Source organism: Chiloscyllium plagiosum, unplaced genomic scaffold (assembly GCF_037043375.1).
Source record: "Chiloscyllium plagiosum isolate Xiang-an unplaced genomic scaffold, Cpla_swu_hap1 HiC_scaffold_2, whole genome shotgun sequence".
In the NCBI taxonomy this organism is placed as follows: domain Eukaryota; kingdom Metazoa; phylum Chordata; class Chondrichthyes; order Orectolobiformes; family Hemiscylliidae; genus Chiloscyllium; species Chiloscyllium plagiosum.
Genome location: NW_028270140.1, coordinates 66,905,875 through 66,930,011, shown reverse-complemented (window position 1 = coordinate 66,930,011; position 24,137 = coordinate 66,905,875). Strand labels below are relative to the sequence as shown.

Genomic DNA, 24,137 nt, shown 5'->3' with positions numbered 1-24,137 from the left:
CATGTCTGTTGGACCAATGCAGATCCAGAAGCAGCAAATAAGAATGGATTATGAACAACTGGCAATAAACTTCCACTCAGTTAGCATGGTGTAGGAGAGAGAAAGGAAAAGCGACCACATCCTTGAGCAAATTTCAGCAGCTCACTCAACACACTTCAAAATCATCATAAAGCCCAATGCCACTGATAAGCTGAGAAATATTATGGGTTGTTTTTGTACTTGGGAAATAAAGAATTGCTTAATTTCTAAGACAAGATATGTACATTTTTTCAGACTTATTGTAGCAACAAAACAGCAAATCATTGTGGCTAAAATATTACACAGCTCAAGTGGTTAGCATGATGAGAAGTCAGGTTTGGTCTGTATTGTGGTCAGACAGTGATTTTCACTTGCTGATATTCACATTTTTTTTGACTCAGAGGGCAACACAGTTGTGAAATAAGTCAGAGTAAAAGCAATTTCTTTTGATTACTAATTCTACTGCATCTGCTCCAACATCCCTATGCTGACACTCATATCCTCCAATCAAAAAACCTTAAATATTTAAAATAACAAAGTTGACAAGCATTACAAGATGATTTTGAATGATACTGCCATCAGGAATGATCATACTCTTCCAAAATTCATTTGATTTCCAGATGAAAATCTACAAAAGAATTCTATTATTCTATGCATCCTCCAATAATTAATCTGATGTAAAAAGGCAACTAAGACTGAGATACTAATACTGGTGAGAGTAATGGTATCACTGCGGGGGTACAAACAGTGACAAGTCAATAGTGCCATAGTTGGTTCAACTGTACAGGGGATTTGGTGGGTAGATTGGAGACCATTAATGATAGGATATTCTATAATTAGGAGAACACATTACTACAGCCACAGATGTGGATCTAGGATAGTATGTTGTCTTAGACATGTCAGGATCAGTTATGTCACTGAAAAGCTGGGAGAAGGTTCCACTGTCATTGAGCAGCAAGGATAATATCAACAAGTTTTGGTAAATAGAACAAAAATGGAAAAATCAGAATCGCAATATCAAGAAAGAAAATTCCAATCGTACCCTTCAGGTTTAATTGTGAGTTTAGAATCATTCTAACAGGCAGCAATTACCTTATTACCATGGGTTTAAATTTCATTATTAGCTGAATTCATCTTATTTCTATGCAGCTTCAAATTCTCCTCTCCTTTTCTGTGAAACCAGTCAAGAAAGTCAGGGCAGTTACCTGACAGTAGCAGCTCATCTCTTGCTTCTCTGCGCCTTCATCCAACTTTAATTACACCAGAACACATCAACATGCTTTAGAGAGAGCATTCTTCATTCTCCATCCAAACAAATTGGTGACAAGAAGACAACAACCTCACCACACCATCATGCTTCTTTTCACACCAACTCACACACCACGTTGGCCCCTCAGGGCCTCATATGACTCTTTGTTTTGGCCAGGTCACTTTGCACAAAGGGACACGCAGCTACGTCATACTTCTACTCAGAAGTCATCTTATAGTTCTTAGTCATTTCTTAGTGTTTCATCACTCTGTGCTTAATTTTAGGTTGTCAGCCCTTGTATTTTGCATTGGCTTTTTAATGCATTTTCTGGTCAGTGGGATAAAGTACTACCCTCTGTTTCCCACCCTCCCCCCAAACCCCACAAGCATCTCTGGGTTCCTGTTGCTATACTGAGAGGTTAGTCTGCTTTTCTGGGTTATTTCCTTTGGGTAATGGTGCAGGGCTACAGTACAAAGGAGTTGTTCCTGGCTTGCGGTGTCTCAAGTGGTGGTCAGCTTTAAATTTAACACTAGTGTAATGACATTGCAAAGTCTTGCTAGCAGTGAGCATTTAAACTACTTTATGACATGATTCCATAAGATGGGCACTGAAGAGGTTTGTTAAATAAGTAATGAGATGAAGAGCAGAAGATTGAGTGGAAAATGTTGCCGTGGGCCATGGCAGACCATGTGCTATAAATCTCATTTGAAAAACACTGCCAAGGAAGGGAAAAAGCAGCCCTGTTCTTTTTGAATAAGGGGCATACCATCCAAAAATAGTGAGCACTTCGGGCCCTTTCAAAGTAGAGCCAGTTATATGATCACTGTCAACTGTAAGGCCATCAGCTCACTTTGAGGCCATTACCACCTTGATAACATGAAGTGAATGGAAATTGACTTAATGAAGTACACTGGCTGCAGTGTCCAGCAGGATATAACATGGACTTTCATGTTGTTTTATGTTGGCCCAAACCATGTAAAGAGTTTTCTCCTTCGTCATTGTTAAGTAAATGCAGCAAAATGTACACATTTGGCTTCTGTCAGGTATGATCTAATAAGTGTCGCTGGCTGTTGGCCATCCTAATTTACCCGCATTTTATCTGATTCCTTTCTGAAGCAAGATGTACTGTGATTGGGATATCTCCAAGGAACCTTTCAGCATTATGGTTCATCAGACTTTCATACATATTTTTGTACTTTTTGATCTAATGTCTCTGTTTCCTTTGAGAGTAGCAAGGTCTATGTTTGCTGATCCTCTGCCAAAGTGAGGACAAACAGTCTTGTTTATAGATACTGGTATGATGGTGGGTGACCGCAGAATACTTGCACTGCAGCCTGATCTGACTGGCATTCCTGCATCTGCTATGTCCAGAAAGCTCACATTTTGGGGAGCTCTTACCAGGAAACCCACATTGCCATTAGCAAGGTAGTAAGAAACAGCAGTGTAACTGGCACAATTGGCTTTAGTTTGGATCTAAATACCTAAAAAAACATAAAATATGAAAGAATTATGAAAATTATGTCAGAATTCATTGGCAGCTGGAAAAAGTATAAGACAAGGGGCAGATTCAATATGGACTGCTTTACACCAATATCCAACATCAAAGTGCTAAACGGCAGCTTCTAATCTCATGAAATCAATATTGTTATTGTGAGACAGCATTGAGAGAATTCTCCTCATTTGCTCCTTTCGCCGCCCAACATTCCTGTGCAATGATTCTTCTGACACTGAGATAAGTCTAAATACCAGAAATACCAGAATACTGGTACGAGTGGTGGTTACTCTGGGGTGTATAGACAGAACCAAATCCACAGTGTCATGGTTGATGCAGCTGCACAGGAGAACTGGAGGAAGGTTGGAGAGCATTAGTGGGATGCGATTCTGTAGTAGAGAACAGATACACATCTGTATTACCTCAAATGTGAATCTAGGTTGGTATGTTGTCCTACCATTGCCAGGGTCAATTATGTTGCTGAACGACTGCAGAGCACTCTAAGGGTTGGAGAGGGAGTGGGGGTAGGTGTTAGAAGGAGGGGTGCAGGGATAGATGGGAGAATGAATAAACACGGCTGAGGTCTACATCAGTACCAGCAACAGAAGTTGAAAAATAAATGAAGTCAGAGTCTAGGAATCTAGAAAAGAAACTGGTGTGCAGGTTCTCAAAGGTTAGAATGATCCCCAGATTATTCTCAGTGCCACACACCAGTATAGTGATAGGAGGAGAGAACAGATAACTGCATAGCTGAGCAGAAGCAACTAGAGGGAGGGGTTTGGATTTCTGGGTTCAGGACTATTTTTACTGGAAATTGACCCAATGTATGTCAGATAGGTTTCACCTAAACAAAGGGTATGTCTTTGTCAGGTTTTTTGAAGCGTTACTTTGATCAATTTAGTCGGATAGGGATTGGGAACCAGATAACATTAGAGGGGAAAAACAAAGTGCACAAAGTTTGTGTTAGACTGACAGCACGAGAGTAAGAAATAGCAGGCATAAGTGAGGTTTGGCTAAAAGGTAATAGAATAGGGTCGAAGATAAGTTTATAGTGTATGGAATTTATGGAATGTGATAACTGTGATTGTTAAGCTCCATGCCAGCAATATCGAAACACAATATATGGTGATAAAAGATACTTGACTCAAAAAAGAGTTGAACTGGCTTTTAGATTTTCCTGGATGCAACATGGCTAGAGAAGGAAAGAAAAGAGGAAGGCAGCTACATTGTTTAAGGAGAATTTTACAGTGTTTAAAAAGGAGGCTTTCCTACAAAACTTTCCTCCAAGACAGTTTATTTGGTTTGGACTAAGCAAAGGTAGATCTATACAGATATGGGTGCATTCCATATCTTTTCCATGAGTTCATGACTGATAAATCTAGATTTTACGTGAGATCAGGTTGTGGCAGGGAGAAATATACTGTACACTTCTCCAGAAAAGAAGGTGATTGGACACCAACCAACATTAAAGAGATTACTCTCAAACAATAACACAATGTGGCAGCTTAAAGAAGCTGATGATTGGAATGCTACCTCTTAATGGACAAGATGTCCTACACTCGAGTGCTGCCAACTATTCTGATTGTTCCGCAGCTCAATAGTCCAATCAGTGTTAGACCTCAGTGATGAGACGAGACATTGCCAAACCTTCACAGATACAAAAAAACCCTGCAGATTCTGGAATCCAAGACAGACAAGCAAGAGGCTGGAAGAACATGGCAAGCCAAGCAGCATCAGGAGGTGGAGAAATTATCCTATGGAGGATAGCATGAGGGATAGAGGCACATATTTTGCAGACCACGCAGGAAGGAGCAAAGGGGATTAATGTTCTAGGAATATGTACTCCCTTCTCCATAATGCAAAGGGGGCACCAACAAACAACCTGTTCCCTTCCCTTCCAGCCTTTCCAAAACAAGTTGTTAAAAAGTAGCCTTTCCACTCTTGCCTGACTGCCAGTGCCCATGTTTTATGATGGTGGATGCAGATTGACCTTTAAGTGGATAATAATGGAAGTGTTTAAAATCGATAAGTCACCATGACTAGATCAGGTGCATCCAAAGAAACTCAGAAATGTAAGGGTAGAAATCACTTAGATTCTGGCCCTAAGATCCTACTTAGAAAAACGGGTTGTAACAGAGATTGGAAAATTGGAAATGTTGCACCCTCATTCCAAAATGAGGCTAAGTCAAGCAACTACAGGCCAAGCAATTTAAACTCAGTCATATGAAAACTCATAGACATTTCATGCAAGACAAAATTAACTGTCAATTCAACAAATGTAGATTAATTAAGGAAAGCCAGCAGACATCTTTTTAAAACGTAAACTGTGTTTAACTAACTCAATTGAATTTTTTGATGATGGATCAGAGAGGATTAAAAAGGTTACATTTGTTGGATCATGGATTTCCAAAAATCAATTGATAAAGGGTCACATAACAGGAATGTGAGCAGTAGAGTTGCAGGTAGATAGAATAGTGAAGAAGGTATGCTTTCCTTTATTGGTCGGAGTATTGAGTATAGGAGTTGGGAGGTCATGTTGCAGCTGTACAGGACATTGATTAGGCCGCTTTTAGAATATTGTGTGCAATTCTGGTCTCCTTCCCATTGAGACGATGTTGTGAAATTTGAAAGGGTTCAGAAAAGATTTACAAGATGTCACCGGGGTTGGAGGATTTGAGCTACAGGGATAGGCTGGATAGGGTGGGAGTGTCAGAGGCTGAGGAGTGACCTAATAGAGGTTTATAAAACCATGAGAGGCATGGATTGGATAAGTAGACAAGTTCTTTTCCCTGGGATGGGGGAGTCCAGAACTAGAGGCCGTAGGCTTATGGTGAGTGGGGAAAATTTTAAAAGGGACCTACGGGGCAACTCGATCACGCAGAGGGTGGTGCATGTATAGAATGAGCTGCCAGAGGAGTGGTGGAGGCTAGTACAATTACAACATTTAAAAGGCATCTGGATGGGTATATGAGTAATCATGGGTCTGTTTCCATGCTGTACATCACTATGACTCTATGTGTGTCAACATGAATACGATGTTGGCTGAATAACAGGAAAGAGAGTCGTGATGAACATTTATTTTGCAGTTTATGGAAACTATATAGTGTTGTGTCCTAGGAGTTCCTTTTCTTGTATTAATGAGTTTGACTTGGATGTGTAGAAAATAATTTTAAAATTTACAGATGATACAAAACTTGTAAGGATTATAAAATATTAGGAGGACAGGGCAGAGTTCAGGTGACCTAGGCTGGAATTGGTGGACGTGTAGCAAATTAAGTTCAATGCAGAGAAGTGTATAATTATACACATTGGACCAAAGAATGAGTAGGATATTAAAAGTGTGACACTCTGACTATGTACTCTTAACATTGTCCTGACTTCAATATTACACAGCTAAAACACATTGTCAGATAGGTTGATGTTCATCTACAACTCTATAATTAATGAACTGTATATACAACATATCCTTGAACATGAGCTCACTAGAAACATAATTTGACTCCCAAAGGACAATATGCAAGAGTTGGCAAATGTACTTGTTTCTTGGAGACGTGATGCTTGGTTTGGTTTATGATAGTTTTGACCCAGTGATCAAATCATTGGAATGTGTGGTTTCGAAGTGTGTGAGACTTGAAATGAAAATCATGTTGATGTCATCCTGTTCAAGCAGCCAACAAACCACTTAACCAGCAAAATAAATGTCAAAATATGTGTTAATCCAGGTGCATCAGATATAAAGATTGGTGCAATCATTTGGATGCAAAGCCCTGTTTTCATACCATCGGGAGCCCTTCTAATAGATTGGGATGAGGGTTGGAACAGACAGATGCCTGGGTGGGGAGGGGAATGTACTTCCAAACATGGAAACTACAGAACATGGGACAGCACAGTGGCTCTATGGTTAGCATCGCTACCTCACAGTGCCAGGGACTTGGGTTTGATTCCACCTTCTGTGTGGAGTTTGCACATTCTCCTCATGTCTGTGTGGGTCTGCCAGATGCTCCTGTTTCCTCCCACAGTCCAAAGATGTGCAGTTTAGGTGAATTGGCCATGTTAAATTACCCACAGTGTTCGGGAATGTGTAGGTGTGATGTGTTAGCCATGGGAAATACAGGGTATAGGGTAGGTCTGAATGGGATGCTCTTTGGAGGGTTGGTGTGGATTTATTAGGGCTGAATGGCCTGTTTCCATGTTGTAGTGATTCTAATTAACAATTTCGTTATAGTCATTTTCATTTCACTGATTTGGAGGATCTTACATTTTTGGGGGGATTAAAAGAGAGCACAAAGCATGAATATTGCTGTAAAGATGCAACACATAATTCAAATGAACATAAAGGAAAGTAGCAGCTGTTACAGATGGATACAAATCTGCTCTGCAAACATAAAGATGCAATGGGAAAGATTTTGTAAATTGGTTGTGCCTTGTTTTTGTAATTAGTTGATTGCAAGTCCAAAATTAGGTTCAACCTTTATTTCAATAATTTCAATAAGAACCCGTTGTGACTCCAGAGGTATTTGCCCAATACACAAGATTAAAAATTAGACAAAATAAAAACAAAAGAACTGTGGATCCTGTAAATCAAAACCAAAACAGAAATTGTTGGAAAAGCTCAGCAGATTTGGCAGTACCTGTGGAGAGAAATCAGAGTTAACATTTCAGGTCGAGTAACCTGGTTCTGAGGAAGGGTCACTCAACCCAAAACATCAACTCTGATTTCTCTCCACAGATGCTGCCAGATCTGCTGAGCTTTTCCGACAATTTTGTTTTGGTACAATTCAGATACCTTGCACCTACACAAGTCTTACGAAGCAGTGGAAGGAGGGAATTATCGTTGCCAGCTAGAGAAGGTCTGTAGAACCAGGAATGTTATGACAGGAATTATTGCTTAGGCCACAGCAACACTGATAAATCCTGTGAGGAGTAGATCCCACGTCCTCTTCCAGCCTTTGCTTTCCTATCTTGTTTGGGAGGTTTGAAACAGGAACAGGATCTCAATCTACATATGTAGAGTTCCAGACTTCAATTACAGGTAGATGTCATAAGTGCCTGGTCAGTCATCTGTGTCAATGTGATAATGATCATAAAATTACCAGAGTTCTACTGTATCATAAAGCAGCTCTCTCATCAGAGGGAGTAGGAGAGAGAGAGAGAGAGAGAGAGAGAGAGACCGAATAGTGATGGTTTAATCTGAGGTTCTCAGGCGAGGAGAAAGATTGAGAAGGAGAATCCATCGGAGTCAGGGACAAGGACTCAGTGATATCAGTTGGTTGGACAGCTGAATTGTGATACAGGTTGATGCCAACAGTGTGGGTTCAATTCCAGCACCAGCTGAGGTTACCATGAAAGTCTTTCCTTCTCAACCACTCCCTTCCCCAAGAACTGGTGACCCAGAAGTTAAATTGCCAGCGATCATCTCTCTAATGACAAAATAGCCCTATGATCTGGTAAGACTATGGCAAATTTACCTTTTGAGTGCTGATACCCCTTGTCCTGATTGAACATTGTCCCTTATTGGTTTTCATTGTTCTTATTTATGCAGACACAATGACAAGAAAATCCAATTTCTACCCAAACAGTAAAAAAATGAACTTTTAAAAAATACGTCATACTTTTCATGATAGCAAACATACCAAATCATGTTCTTATGTTTATAAACCAAATTGGCACATAATTGGAAAGCACAGCGTGGTATAGCTGTTGAACCATTCAATGTGGAAAACTTCAGTATTCATGGAAAGTATGATCAAAATATTCTCAGGGAGAACTTCGCAGACATCAGAATTTTAGATGTTTAAGAGCTATTGCTGTATACTATAAAATATATTCTATGACTTATAAGATATGTTCCATTATCAATAGTAATTGTCAAAATATGACACTCAGATGGATAAAAGTATCTACACAAGTATCAGATACAGCAAAATCTTACCATTCAAAGCTAGTATAGTGGAGTGAACTTTTATTCCAATGATTTCAATGAAATGAGTAGACAATCCACTCTGCCAAACTATCATTCCTGTGGTTATACGAAAATCTACTGGAAAACTTTTCAGCCTCTCCTGTTTCATGTAATGTGTTTTAATGTGTAAGCAAGTTACAGCAGAGGTCATATGACACATAAGCCGATACATTATTCATTAATCAGTCTTTTCACAATTAGTCTTGTTACCAAGATAAGGGCTTAAGGAGTGTGAGGCACAATTATACAATGTACAAACACATTCTCCAAACATCTCTCTTCAGTCATCCAGGATAACCCAGTAATTTTCAGTGTACTATTGGAAGAGCACTACACAACCTTCATCTGCTTTTGAAGCAGGCTAGACATATACAGATACAAATGCTGCAGGATAATATCATTAGGATAATTTAATGCCTCACTGGAGGGCAAGTGTGGAGCCAGGGGAGTCATGTAATTAGTTGAGAATAAGCAAGTCGAGATCCTGGCCTGCTCGTGTTTAGTGTGGAAGGCTCAAGGATAGCCTTCTCGTGCCAGCGTCTGATCAGCCGTTACTCCACATTATGGTTTCTGAGTGTATAGTCACATTGCAGGAAGTAGAAAGCCCAGTGGCAGGAAAGACAAATAGCTGATTGGTACTTAATTCTATCAGATCTCTGTTTTCCATCTGGTGGAGGAACCCAGAGTAAAGTTGAGCAGGAAGCATAGGTGAGCAGTAGCGATGAAGAAAGAGCACTGATGGCATATGGTAACAAATTAAATATCTCTAAGTGGAGGTCTTTTGAGCTAACAGATGTTATAGTATCAAAGCAAGGGAAATTATGCACCTCCATGCACGTGATTTTGGTCATATATGGTTTTTAAAGGCTGAGCTCGAGTACTGATCCCTGTTGCACTAGTTTAATAACAGACATCAAACCTCAAAATGACCTATTTATACTCTGTTTTCTACTATAATCAATTCTCTGTCCATATTACCCCAACTTCTTAAGTAACAAGACTAATTATGAAAAGACTGATTAATAAATAACATATCAGGCTCCTAAATACAATCCAAGGTTTATAGGTTTTGCTTTTACATTTTAACAACTTGCCATAAATGGAGCACAGTTTAAAAATATTCCTGCCTGTGAATGGTATTTGTTTTATATCAACAAGCTGTCTTCTGTCTGTTTATAGAGACTATCTATTGCAATCTTTTTCCATTACTGCTCATTGGATCCTGAAACTGCAATGAATCATGGGGTTCACGTCCAGTAATTTCAGCTGTTACTGTCAGGGCCACATTTTTCAAGTTGCACCTTAAATATTCACAACGCATTAATGTGTGCTACATTTTTGAAACATCATAATGTCCAGTTTATCTTTATCCGCTCAAAATAGATTTTCAGTTTTGCAATTGTGTAAAATAGATGAAGGCTTGTTGACAGTTTATTTTACATTTCTCCAGGTTTGTGTTTGCATTAAAGTGACAGTTTCAGCATCAAGATTGCACGGTGAAGTAGAGCACATCAAAGCCATTCTGTGGGATAATGGCTATCGTGATCAGATCATATCTCGCCATATATCATGCACACATTTTAATGGTCTTAAGACAGTCATTCTTGATTGTGAAAAATGCTCAGTCCACCTCAGATTACTCTGGAATTGTAAGGGATGTCAAATGTTTGAGCAATAGGTGAAAGTAGCTCTTTCACACTGCTACTATAGAGTAACAGCAGGAGTAGTGGTTCCCACTGAGAAGATGCTGCTATCAAGCCAAAAAGATATTCTGCCAGTAAGATGAATGAATGATGTGGGATATGAACTTCAGTTCTGTTGTGATGATTGGTACGTAGGCCATACTTACCAATGACTGACAGATTGTATCAAATAGCTTGACAGTTCAGTTGTTCACAATGAGCAAGGTGCCGACCATACCCAACCAGCCCAAGCTTGCAAAACTCACAGTTCAGTGTCTAACGTTAGATGTGATTCCACAATTGGACAACATTTACTGGATAATTCTGAGTGTATGAGGAATTACGCTGAGAACCAGTCTAGGATTATCAGCCAGGCTCACTATGTGGTCGACTTACAAATACTGGAAGTGACGCATATTAATACTCAGAGCCCTATTCTTTGCAGATAGGAAGAACATGTACATACTCTGTGCATGCTTCAACTCAATACAATAGGTCACAGCTAGTCACTGTTCATTTCTCAGGGCAATGCCCTACCAATCAAAGTCAACAAAAGCAAAGCCTGGCAGTTAACTCTCAATCAGCACTGAAGAGTACATTCTTCATGACAATGCTTCTATCAATCATAGTCCACTTGCTAACCAGTCACACTGTTATTTCATGCAGTATAAATGTTTGTTTTTGCCTCGTACTGGTATTCTTGTGAATTGTCATGATGAGTGCAAAACATGAAGCTTTGACAATATGCGTCTTCTTTCAGCAATGCTTGGGTTCTGAATCACCAATTGACTACAGAGGAACCTCAATTATCCGAAAGACACAGGCGGGGAGTATTTCATTTGGCTAATCGAATTCCGGATAATTGAATGCCAGATAACATAGTTTAGCCAAGCATCGGGACCTTGCAATCTTGCCAGATAATCCGATATTCAGATTATCGATTACCAGATAATCCAGGTTCTTCTGTATTTGGATACCAAGAGCCAACATGCTTGAGTGGAAGTGCTGCTCATGCTCACCACCAGCGAGAAGTGGATTATTAGTGGTACTCATTGCTTCCTTTTTAAGATAGTTGAATTAAAGCAAAAGATAAATATTTTTTGCAGTGTAGGTTTGAACTGGACATTTAGGTGATCACCACGTACATTGACAGTTGAAGATACATGGTTGGTCTGATTAGCCATGAACCTATCAATGATAAGGTCTCTCTGTCACCCATGATGCAGAAATGCCCAATGTGGAGCCTTCATCACGAGCCCCATTGTTCAGTCCTTGCTATCTTTTGCCCTCAAGGTATTATAGCATTAGAGAATCATGGAATGATACAACACATAAGGGAATGATTTGGCCTATAATCCCTATTATATCTTGTTGGAAGAACTATGCATTCAGTCCTACAACCAGCTACTTTTCTTCCCCATAGCCATATCCACTTTTTTCCTTTAAGGTGTACATCCAATTCTCTCTTGAAGGTCAATGTTGAATCTGCTTCCATCACCTTTTGATGGAATATAACTCACTGCAAGAAATTGTTTAGAAGACTGTGACCACAACCATTTCAAATTCTAACTTTATATCCATTCAATTCTGCTCTCCCTGCTATAGGAAAGATCTTGTTAAACTTCAAAATATGCAGAAAAGATGTACAAGGATGTTGCCAGGGTTGGAGTGATAGGGAGAGGCTGAAAAGGCTGGGGCTATTTTCCCTGGAGCGTCAGAGGCTGAGGAGTGACCTTATAGCGGTTTATAAAATCATGAGAGGCATGGACAGGGTGATTGGTCAAGAACGTTTCCCCAGGGTAGGGGAGTCCAAACCTAGAAGGTGTACTTTTTAAGGTAAGAGGGGAAAGATGTAAGACTGACCTAAGGGGCAACTCTTTCACACAGAGGATGGTGCATGTATGGAATAAGCTGCCAGAGGATGTGGTGGAAGCGGGTACAATTATAGCATTTAAAAGACATATGGATAGGTAAATGAATAGGAAGGGCTTAGAGGGACATAGACCAAATGCTGGAAAATGGAACTAGATTAATTTAGGATTTCTGGTCAGTGTGAACGAGTTAGACCGAAGGGTCTGATTCTGTCCTGTACAACTCTATAACTCAGCATCCTAAAATCAAGAATATGCAGACTTACGGCTTTTCTACTTTGAAGATTGAGAATATTTTTAAAATTGCCTCTTTACCTAATTTTATCCAAAGCAGTTTCTGCACTAATTCTTCCTTTACTGTGCCATTAGAGAATGTTCCCTTTTCAGAAAGTTGGGTACAAAGCTAGGACCTGGTAAATTCAAATTCAAATGCCTCCCAATACCACAGTAATGGATTGTGTAATGACATGCTTTGCTGCACACACTATGTTGCATAGTAAATTCAGAAATTATTCTTCAACAGTTCCTACCCTTGTAACATTAGGTCCGTGTAACCTTTGTGCAATAGTTTAATTTATTTACGTAAATAACATAATTTGTTCTGACAGTATCAGGGTGGTGCAGCAAGTCACAATACCAGTCACTTGTGAATAAAGGCTTTCCTCACTTTTCTCCAAGCATATTGTAATGTTGTTTTACATGTGGGTTTATGGACTGGCATGGAAAACAAACTTCTTTGCAACCAACACATGCCTGACATTTCCACTTTGGTTGCCATTCAACAAGGACTCAGTCACTTGCTCGCTGATTTGGTCCATCCATGGAGTCTCTTTTCTAATCATTTCTATCAAACACTTTTAAAATTTTTCTCACCTTCAGTTGCGGCAGTGGCATCTAATGTATTTCGAAACTTCTTGAGGCTTTTCAAATTTTTGGCACCAGATCCTTTCAGACCTTTATGGTAGAAGTTTCCTTTCATGCTGTTCCTGCTCCTGTGATACACTCATTCTGCATTTCCAGTGTGTTCATACCAATGGAGCAGAAACAGCACTAAAGGAATTCCAACTTGTTAAAATATATTTACAATGTTCTGCTCCCACAATCATGCTATGTCATGCATCTTCCTAAATCTACATTTGGATATGTGAACAATTCTGCAAACAGTTGTACCCAAGACTGATGAGAAATGTAAGTGACAAACCATCCTAGTAAGATTAACACCAGTTTGTAACAATTTAGAACTAACAGATATCTAATATTGTTTGTGCGAAATGACAATCATCTGAGGGTCTTCAAGGTGGAGAAGTTGAGATAATAGTTTCTTAGGCTGAAGGATATTTGGAAGATTCATTCAGGTGGAAAAGTCTGGATCAGCTAACACACTAACATTTGAACATATGAGTATGAATTAGAAACATAATAAACCATTCAGCCCCTTGAGCTTGTGTGTCATTTGATAAAACCTGGCTGATTTTGTTCATGGCTGCAAATGTAGTTTCCTGTTGACCGTCTATACCTCCGGCTAAGACAGTTTCCATATCAAAGCAAAGTTTGTTTCAGATTTACTGCATTCAGAGTTTTGTTTTATTATTGTTTGTTTTCACACCAGCCACATTGATCAGGATTTGCCATAATCAATCCATCTCTGTTTTATTTGTGACTTTCTGATCTGATCAGCCATACTACTGTATCATTAGCAAATTTGTATTTACAATTCTATACAGCTTATGCATAGTTAGTTCCTTACACTCATACTAAACTGAAATCGGTTTATTGTGTGTCCTTCTATCACTACCAATGATGCAATTATGAATTAACCTGCATTTTACTGAAATGAACAGAATTTAGCCATAATTATAACTGACATAAATCAGATCAATAAAATATTTTCATCAGATGTTTAAATAATGTATAAAAAATAAAAACAAATTAACTGCAAGGACATTCCAACTTTTTTCTAAACCTTTTTTTACCATTCTTGAAGTGTTGTAGCTTTGCAAAGTTTTCCATGATTTTTTTTTTATTAAACTACTTCAGAACCAAAAGCCTTTTTTACCTTGTTTTTCTATCAGGTTGGAAAGGCAGACAGTCTATTAAAGCAGATTTATATCAATATGCACATATAGTGACTCCATTCTTCTCCAGCTCTCTGCTGAATTGAGTGATGTTCCCAGACTTCATGTATTATCTGACTTTAAGATGCATCATAAATACACAAAGCACTGTTGTATGGTTCTCTTTGTCTATCCTCAATAGAGCTGTTCATCTGACATTTTTAACATGCATTAGGAAGGTCAAAAATTAGCCAATGTGATGAAAGAGCTAAATATAGAGAAATAATGGTTCTACTATTTTTGAATGAATCTAGTACTGTTGTCAAATCTAAGGTATCTATGTTTAATCAAATGGGTGTGGGCTAGTTTCCTGACAGGTAAATGATAGAGATGTTTCATTTGGATGTCAGTAAAGAGGTGCCCTTCATTAATAGAAAAGTGCACAAGTGTTTGAACAGAGATTATAATTTACTCATGTAATCAGTGGAACATCAAGCGACCTAATAGTGGAACAACTCACCTTGTGAAATAATATTACCACATACATAATTTTAAAGGCTGTGAGACAACATCCAGAAACTACAGCCATGTAATAAGATCATTCTAATCTCTACAGACACTAAAAAAAGCTAAGTAAAAAACCAAAACAACATTTCTGGCAGCATATTTGGAGAGAAATCAGAGTTAACATTTTGGGTCCAGTGACTGTTCTTCACAATGGAAAGTTAAAAAAATCACACAACATCAGGTTATAGTCCAACAGGTTTATTAAGAAGCACTAGCTTTCAGAGCACTGCTCCTTCATCAGATGGTTGTGGAGTAGAAGATCGTAAGGCACAGAATTTATAGCAAATGTCGAAATTTAACGTCTGTGTCAAAATGTACAATCTTCTTGGAGATACCACAACCATCTGATGAAGGAGCAGTGCTCCAAAAGCTAGTGTTTCCAAATAAAATGGTAGTGTGGCTAGTCCTTTTGGTTGTGGTATGTCCTCATTCCGGAAACACGGAAATAGAAAAAACACACCGGATCATCAACGCCACACTCACAGGAATCCGATTCACAAGAGAAGAAGAAAAGGATAGCCAACTCCCATTCCTAGACGTGATGGTACAGAGAACACCAGACGGAGAATTCACTACAAGAGTATACAGGAAAGCCACACACACAGACCAAGTCCTAAACTATGAAAGTAACCACCCCAACACACACAAACGAAGCTGCATCAGGACACTATTCAAAAGGGCCACAACACACTGCAGTACACCAGGACTGCAAAAAGAAGAAGAGGAACACCTATACAACGTATTCGCCAAAAACGGATACCCACGCAACTTCATCAGCAGATGCCTAAGAGAAAGACCACGGAACGAGGACATACCACAACCAAAAGGACTAGCCACACTACCATACATCAGGAGCATCTCGGAACTGACTGCCAGACTACTGAGACCCCTAGGACTCATAACGGCACACAAACCAACAGCCACGCTCAGACAACAACTCACCAGAACGAAGGACCCGATACCCAACATGAGCAAGACGAATGTAGTGTACAAAATACCATGCAAGGACTGCACTAAACACTATATAGGACAAACAGGAAGACAGCTAACAATCCGCATACATGAACATCAACTAGCCACGAAACGACACGACCAGCTATCCTTAGTAGCCACACACGCAGACAACAAGCAACATGAATTCGACTGGGACAACACTACTATCATAGGGCAAGCCAGACAGAGAACAGCCAGGGAATTCCTAGAAGCATGGCATTCATCCACAAACTCCATCAACAAACACATCGACCTGGACCCAATATACCAACCACTACAGCGGACAGCTGAAACTGACAACCGAAAGCGGCAGGGACAGACCACTATAAACACCGGAGGAAACATCAAAGAAGCGCTTCGCAGGAGGCTCCCAAGCACTGATGATGTCACCTAGCCAGGGGACGAAACGTTTGCAACAAAAACTTCTAATGTATATAAATGACTTAGATGAAAATGTAGATGGGTGAATTAGTAAGCTTTCAAGATGATACAAAGATCGGTGAAGCTGTGAGTAGTGTAGAAGGTTGTCAAAAGATACAGTGGGATATTGATCAGTTGTGGATATGAGCAGAGAAATGGCAACTGAAGTTTAATCTAGGTAAGTGTGAGATGTTGCACTTTGGGAGATCAAATATTAAGGAAAGATATGCAGTTAATGGCAGGACTCTGAACAGTATTGGTGTACACAGGGATCTTGGGGTTCAAGTCCATAACTCCATGAAAGTGGCCATGTAAATAGATAGGGTGGTTAAAAAAAAAGGTGTATGGCATGCGTGCATTTATTGGTCAGGGAATTGAGGATAAGAGTCAGGATGTCATGTTGCAGCTTTATAAGACTTTGGTTAGGCCACACTTAAGAGTTTTGCATTTAATTCTGGTCGTCACATTACAGGAAGGATGTGAAGGCTTTGGAGAGGGTGCATAAGAGGTTTATCAGGATGCTGCCTGGATTAGATGGTATGAGCTATAAGGAGAGGCTAAAAAAACTCAGATTGTTTTCCCTGGAGTGGTGGAGTCTGGGGGGAGACTTGATAGAAGTCTATAAAATTATGAGATGCGTAGATAGGGTTGACAGTCAGAATCTTTTTCCCAGAGTTGAAATGTCTAAAATTAGGGAGCAAGCATTTAAGATGAGAGGGATAAGTTCAAGGGAGATGTGAGGGGTACGTTTTTTACACAGAGTGTGGTAGGAGTCTGGAATGCAATGCCAGGTGTGGTGGTGGAGGAAGATTTTTAGGTAAGTACATGAATATGCAAGGAATGGAGGGATTTGGACAAAGGGCAGGCAATAGGGATTAGTTAAATTTGGCGTCATATTCAGCATAACATCATTGGCCAAAGGGTCCTTTCATGTGCTGTATTGTTCTGTGGTCTATGTTCCATTTTGTTATTGAAAAAGCCACAAATCTTTTACAGAACCTAGTAAGTTATAAATATCATGATATATTTATTAAATTTTGCATACATTCAGTGGAGCCAGGAAAGACTAACTCTTTGGAGTGGTTTGTGTATTCAATAACTCCTGGCTTGCAGTCCAGAAATTCCATGCTGTAAACACAATCCACTCTGCTTTACCAAAAAAGGTTGGCAAGCAGTGAATTCAATTAATGGTTTCTAAAAATTTATTCTTCACTCTCAAAATCTATTAGTGGGTTACAATACACATTAAAAATTTCTTTGTGAAACTTTGGAAATATTGTTACTTTGATCTTTTACTTTACTTTTCCACTTGTTTCCACTTCTGGCTTAACTTCCAAGGGTGCAAACATTTAAGTGAGTATTTTCTTAAGAACTAAAGCAATGATTGTTATCAGATTATTCAGCTGTGGAAACCATCACAGTGGAATTCGACCCTGCTGTCAACCAATATCCACATGTACATATCAACGGGAATCATTGCACAGCAAACAGCAGGAGAGATCCCAGCTGTTTTTCCTGTCTAGCCCTGAGACACTGGGTTCAATTGTAGTGTCTCCAATTCAACCCTAGCTAAAATGAGATAGTTCTCCATAGGACAAGTTGACATAGCTTTATTCATTTCATTACAAATTCAAGATACAATGACATAAATCATGTTGACAGACAAATCATATCAATTCCTCGCAATGTCACATACTTTTGTTGTTCCTCACTCAGACAAATGTAGTTGGCTGAACATTTTACTGTCAACAATACCCCTTCAAAATGACAGCACCATTCAGTTGCACTTGACAGTGTTGTGTCACTCATCAATATATGTTTGAAAAGTAGTTTTGCCATGTTATTTTAATTATAAAATATAAAAATGTGTGCCACATTGGAACATTTTGTGCCTAACCTGAAGAGACTCACTCTGCAGTGCCATCATGTTGAATAACTCCAAAGTTGCCATTTCAAAATATTGTTCTCATTGAAGTGTTCAGCTCTGATAATGAGCTGTAAACTTGTTCAACATTTTGAAGATTATATTAAACATGGGTTTAACTGTGACGTTCCAGTTCTACACCTCTAAAAAACAACGTTAAAGTATTTTCTCAATGTAAATAACATTCTAGTTATCTTTTTGCGGGACTATATTGTGATTTATTCAGCTTTGGAAATATCTTTTAATTATGTGGGTAGGACTAGATCTATGAAATCCAAACAACCAACACATTTAAGACCCAATCACACCCATATGGTTGATTAATAGAAAATAAATTTTGTAATAGTGCTGTTTAACAATTAAAAATTAATTCACAATTGGTTTTATTGCAATTGACTTCAGCCTGGGAATATTTTAGAATTAATAGGTCTGAATAATATAATTTTGCATCACAGCAAGCAACCATTCAGCAAATCCTGTCACTCAGTCCCTTAACACTTGTGTTCCTTTTTTACTTTCAATTCTTTATAAAAATATTTAACTGTAATTCTACTTCCACCTTTGTTTCTGAAGGCATTGCAAGCCCAAACAGTCCGTTGCTTGAAATAATTCCTCCTTTACCTGTTCCTTCATGATGATTTTAAACTTATGCCCTCAAATTTCACCAAGATTAACAGAGCAGTGGAAAACATTACCGTAATTCTTTTTAATCTGGAAACCTCTCAAAAAATTTGAAGTCCCACAGCTTTAAAATACTAACCAGTGCAAAAGCAACAATCTAGGAGAAAGTGAGGACTGCAGATGCTGGAGATCAGAGTCGAGAGTGGATGCTGGAAAAGCACAGCAGATCAGGCAGCATCCGAGGAGCAGGAGAATCGATGTTCCGGGCATAAGCCCTTCATCGGGAATGAGGCTTGTGGGTCAGGGCTGAGAGATAAATGGGAAGGAGGTGGGGTTGGAGGGAGGTAGCAACAACCAAGATACCACGATAATGAAAGATTTTTCAACAAGACCGGGTGTAAAATGATTGTTGTTTCCCACCTAAATCCACCTGGTCTACATTATATAACAAAATATAGCCTCAAGCTCTCAGGTACCTGAATTCAAATAGTACAATCTTAAATAATGGCAGCATTGACTCAAAAGAATGATGACACCAGAGAGCACAGCCTCGGGACCCCTTGCACCGATGCTTTGCAGCAAGAGTATTGGTAATGATTGCATCCTCAACAACTTCTCCTTCCAATCCTTCCACTTCCTCCAAAACAAAGTGGTAGCGATGGACATGCACATGGGACCCAGAAATGTCTGTTTGTCGGAGATGTGGAAAGTCCATTTTCCGCAGTTACACTGGCACCACCCCCACCTGTTCCTCTGTTACATCGATGACCGCATCGATCCCGCCTCATGCTCCCACGAGGAGGTTGAACAGTTCATCAAATTTACTAACACCTTCCACCCCAACCTCAAATTCACCTGGACCATTTCAGACACCTCCCACTCCTTCCTGCACCTCGCCATCTCCATCTCTGGTGACCGACTAACCACAGACATATATTACAAGCCCATTGACTCCCACAGCTACCTACACTACACCTCCTCCCACCCTACCTCCTGTAAAAACTCCATCCCCTATTCCCAATTCCCTCACCTCCGCCACATCTGTTCCCAGGATGACCAATTCCACCTCAGAAAGCCCCAGATAGCCTCCTTCTTCCACGATCGCAACTTCCCTTCCCACATGGTTGACAATGCCCTCCAGCACATCTCCTCCACTTCACACACCACCGCCCTTGACCACCCCACCCCTCCCAATGCAACAAGGACAGAAGCCCCCGGCCCTCACCTTCCACCGCACCAACCTCTACATACAATGCATCATCCTCCGCCACTTCCGCCACGTCCAAATGGACCACACCACCAAAGATATATTTCCCTCCCCACCCCTATCAGTGTTCTAAAAAGACATTCCATCAGTGACTCCCTCATCAGGCCCACACCTCACATCTGGCACCTTTCCCTGCCACTGCAGGAGGTGCAAAACCTGCGTGCACACCACTCCCTTGACCTCCAGCCAAGGCCCCAAAGGATCCTTCCACATCTGTCAGAAATTCACCTGTACCTCTACCAATGTCATCTACTGCATACGTTGCACCAAATGTGGTCTCCTCTATATTGGGGAGACAGGATGCCTTCTTGCAGATCATTTTAGAGAACATCTCTGGGTCACCCGCACTCACCAACCCCACCGTCCCGTGGCTGAACACTTCAACTCCCCCTCACATTCCATCAAGGACATGCATGTCCTGGTCCTCCTCCACCACCAAACCATTACCACCTAACGCTTGGTGGAGGAGCACCTCATTTTCCGCCTTAGGACCCTGCAACCACACGGAATAAATGTGGATTTCAACAGCTTCCTCATTTCCCTTCCCCCCACATTATCCCAGTTCAAACCTCCAACTCGGCACCACCTCCTGACCCACCCATCACTGCCCCCTCTGACCTACCACCTTCTCCTTCATCTTCATCCACCTATCGCTTTCGCAGCTACATCCCCTCACCACCCCCCAGCTCCCCGCAACCCCATCCCCCTCCCATTTATCTCTCAGGCCTGATCCACAAGCTTCATTTCTGATGAAGTGCTTATGCCCGAAACATTGACTCTCCTGCTCCTCAGATACTGTCTGACCTGCTGTGCATTTCTAGGACCACACTCTCAACTCGATCTCCAGCACCTACAGTCCTCACTCTCTCCTTGGAGTTGTACATCAGTCATTTATCAAGCTATTTGCCACTTCTCTATCAATCCTGTTCCACCAGTCAACCCCCTCCCCACCTCCAGTATCTCACCAAAGTTTCTCCATGTACACAAGAGGTGAGTGCAAGTAGGCTATCCAGCTATACACACTATTACAACTTATCCAGGCATGGGCACTTGGGGGGAGACCACTCTGATTCTCCTCTCTTGTTGTGATACAGTGGTAAACAGCTACCACTTCCCCCACCACCCACTATCAAATTAGATCAGGTTAGATTACATTAGACACCCTACAGTATGGAAACAGGCCCTTTGGCCCAACAAGAAGAAGGGCTTATGCCCGAAACGTCGATTCTCCTGCTCCTTGGATGCTGCCTGACCTGCTGCGCTTTTCCAGCAACACATTTTTCAACTCTGATCTCCAGCATCTGCAGTCCTCACTTTCTCCTTTGGCCCAACAAGTCCATACCGGATCCTCTGAAGAGTAATCCACCCACATCCATTCCCCTACCCTGTATTTCCCCCTGACTAATGCACCTAACACTATGGGCAATTTAGCATGGCCAGTTCACCTGACCTGCACATCTTTGGACTGTGGGAGAAAACCAGAGCACCCGGAGGAAACCCACGCAGACATGGGGAGAATGTGCAAACTCCACACAGTCAGTTACCCGAGGCAGTAATTGAACCCAGATCTCTGGCGCTGTGAGGTAGCAGTGCTAACCACTGAGCCACCGTGCCACCCTAAATTAGGAGCACAAATTACATCCTGGGATCAACAACAGAGAGAGCAAGTCAAATTGGCATTTGCGTTTCACTCTGGACCTTTTGTTTACGAACTTAGTCATCAGAATCACTTGACAACTCTTCGTTTCGCCTGATGTTGTGGCTGAAATCTGAATGCAATTGGTTTGATGACGTTGCTACTAATTGTATTCACAAAGAATAGAAAACAAATATGTTCTTGTGCAAAGTTCAAACTTTGACTGCAACACTATAACCAATGTCCTATTCAGTTATTCGTTGCAAGAGTGAAAACGATGAGTTGTTACAATATTAAATTAATCCAGATACCATAAAGTGAAAACTATTTATCAGTTCAACGATCAGACTCATCTACCGTAAAACTGATGTCCCTTCACAATGCAACAGCAGTATCTTTTTTTCTGACTTTCATTTGTTTACTTCTTTCCATACGAAGAAAGCAGGGTAATGAGACGAGCAGCTGTCATTCTTAATACCTTCAGAAACCTGTAACATCATCCAACCAGCAGCTGTTAACCCGTATTGCAGGCATGCAGCATTCTTCAGAGACTGCCTCTTATTGTTGGAATCTCTGCAGTCAGCCTGCAACCTGCAGGAACCTCTCATTGTGTAACCACAGCCTCACTTTGTAGGACATGGCAGCCAAAAAGCAGAATGAATATAGCCATTTATTTCATTATGTTGGATTGATCTCAGAAAAGCAACATTGGGAAAGCAGAGTTGAGGAAACTTGATCCCCCCCTTTAACTGCCATCAAGTCCCTCCCTCAGGAAATACCTGTCTGGAGGAGGTTGTGGGGGATGGGGGTGCAGTGTGTTGTGGGGTTAGGATAGGAAGTGAGTCAGACAGAATGAAAATTGTTGGTAGAAGTCAGTGTGTCAGGGCTGTATGATAGACTGCTATTTCCTACAGGCTATTTTGAAAATCGTTTAGCAATCAGGCTATCAGTCCACTGCTTGTCAACTGCCAGCAAGAGGAACCATCTCAGCCACTCTTCAGTGAAATCAGTCCAGTTTCCCCTCCAGCTACAGGTGTGACCAAGGCTGCGGGCAGAGCCAAACTTCCTAAAATAAATAAAAACAAACGCAGAATGTTTTTCATTTTCTGCCTTTTAGATACTGTATTCCTTGATGGGTCGATGTTATCAGATGAGCTATTTAGTCTCCTTCTGGTGCAAACAGAGTTTGGAAGCTGATGTCATGTCAAATAGATTTTTAACACATTCATGGTTAAAATACAAAGCTTCCAAACAACCACAAGAAGTTAACAACAGTGATACAAACGTCTTTTTTTTTGTCTTCTTTGCACCACTCTTGAAGACAATGGATCCTACTGGGAATCCCCCTCCGCAAGCAATGCCTTTATTGAGGAACCATCAATCCAAGAAACTACCAACAGTAGTGACAGAGTCATAATTTGGCCCAACTTTCCCCTTTCCACTGCACCAGGGAGTCGTTTATTATTAACCACGAGCAACAGCTATGGCTAATTCCTCCATATCCTCTGAGATGCCATGACCAATTGCAACACCCAACTATTGCTCTGGTTGAGATTGACTTATTAGGCACTGAGAAGAAATTAAATCTAGAACCAGTTAAGCCTAAGTATTTTAATCACGCACATTTCGACTTTGACCAGTTTAGAGGTATAGTGTAGTATTGGAAAAGAAAAGATAACCAGTATTGATATTGCATCTTCATGACCTTCGACTGTTCAAAAATATGTCTCACATCCCATTAGGTAGTTTTGAATATTATCCCTAATTGTAGATAACACTATAGTCAAATTACATAGACCACCAGTTCCCAAAAATATTAATAATGTTAATAACTGTATTTTTAAATATAGCTATGTACCTTAAGGGAAAAGGAATGATTGAGTATTTCAAAAAGCAGTATCTTTGCTGGCTGAATATCATCAGTGCAGTGGGGGATAAGAATGATATGAGAAGGAGACACCAAGACAGCAAAACCTGAGAGATGCCTCAACTGCTGTGTAAATTCCAGCATACTTTACCACAATAAATCACCAGGCGTGAAACCTCCTAAAGCTGTGCACAATTCCCTTGTCTAGCAACTTCCAAGGCATAGCTCATTACTGCCACAGGGGGCTTGACTGTGACTTTTGAAGACTAAAATAGTCAGTGGTAGAAATTGCGATTTTTTAAAAAAGGAAAGACTTGCAATTATATAATTCACAATCTCAGGATATTCCAAACTGCGTAACTGCCAATGAAGTACGTTTGAATTGTAGTCACTGTTATAGCATAGGAAACTGACGGCCAATTCACACAGTAAGTGCTCATAAATTATGACAATAATTATGACAGATAAAGCTATTTTTGATATGTTGATTGAGAGTTAAATACAACCAGGGCAC

The 24,137-nt window shown here is 40.4% G+C and overlaps 1 long non-coding RNA gene across 1 annotated transcript in view; it reads left to right on the top strand.

The window, feature by feature from the left end:
* The window catches only part of LOC148151912 (uncharacterized), a 78,492-nt gene that overhangs the window by 17,040 nt on the left and 37,315 nt on the right, over window positions 1-24,137 (top strand). The gene's annotated exons all lie outside the window — the stretch shown is intronic.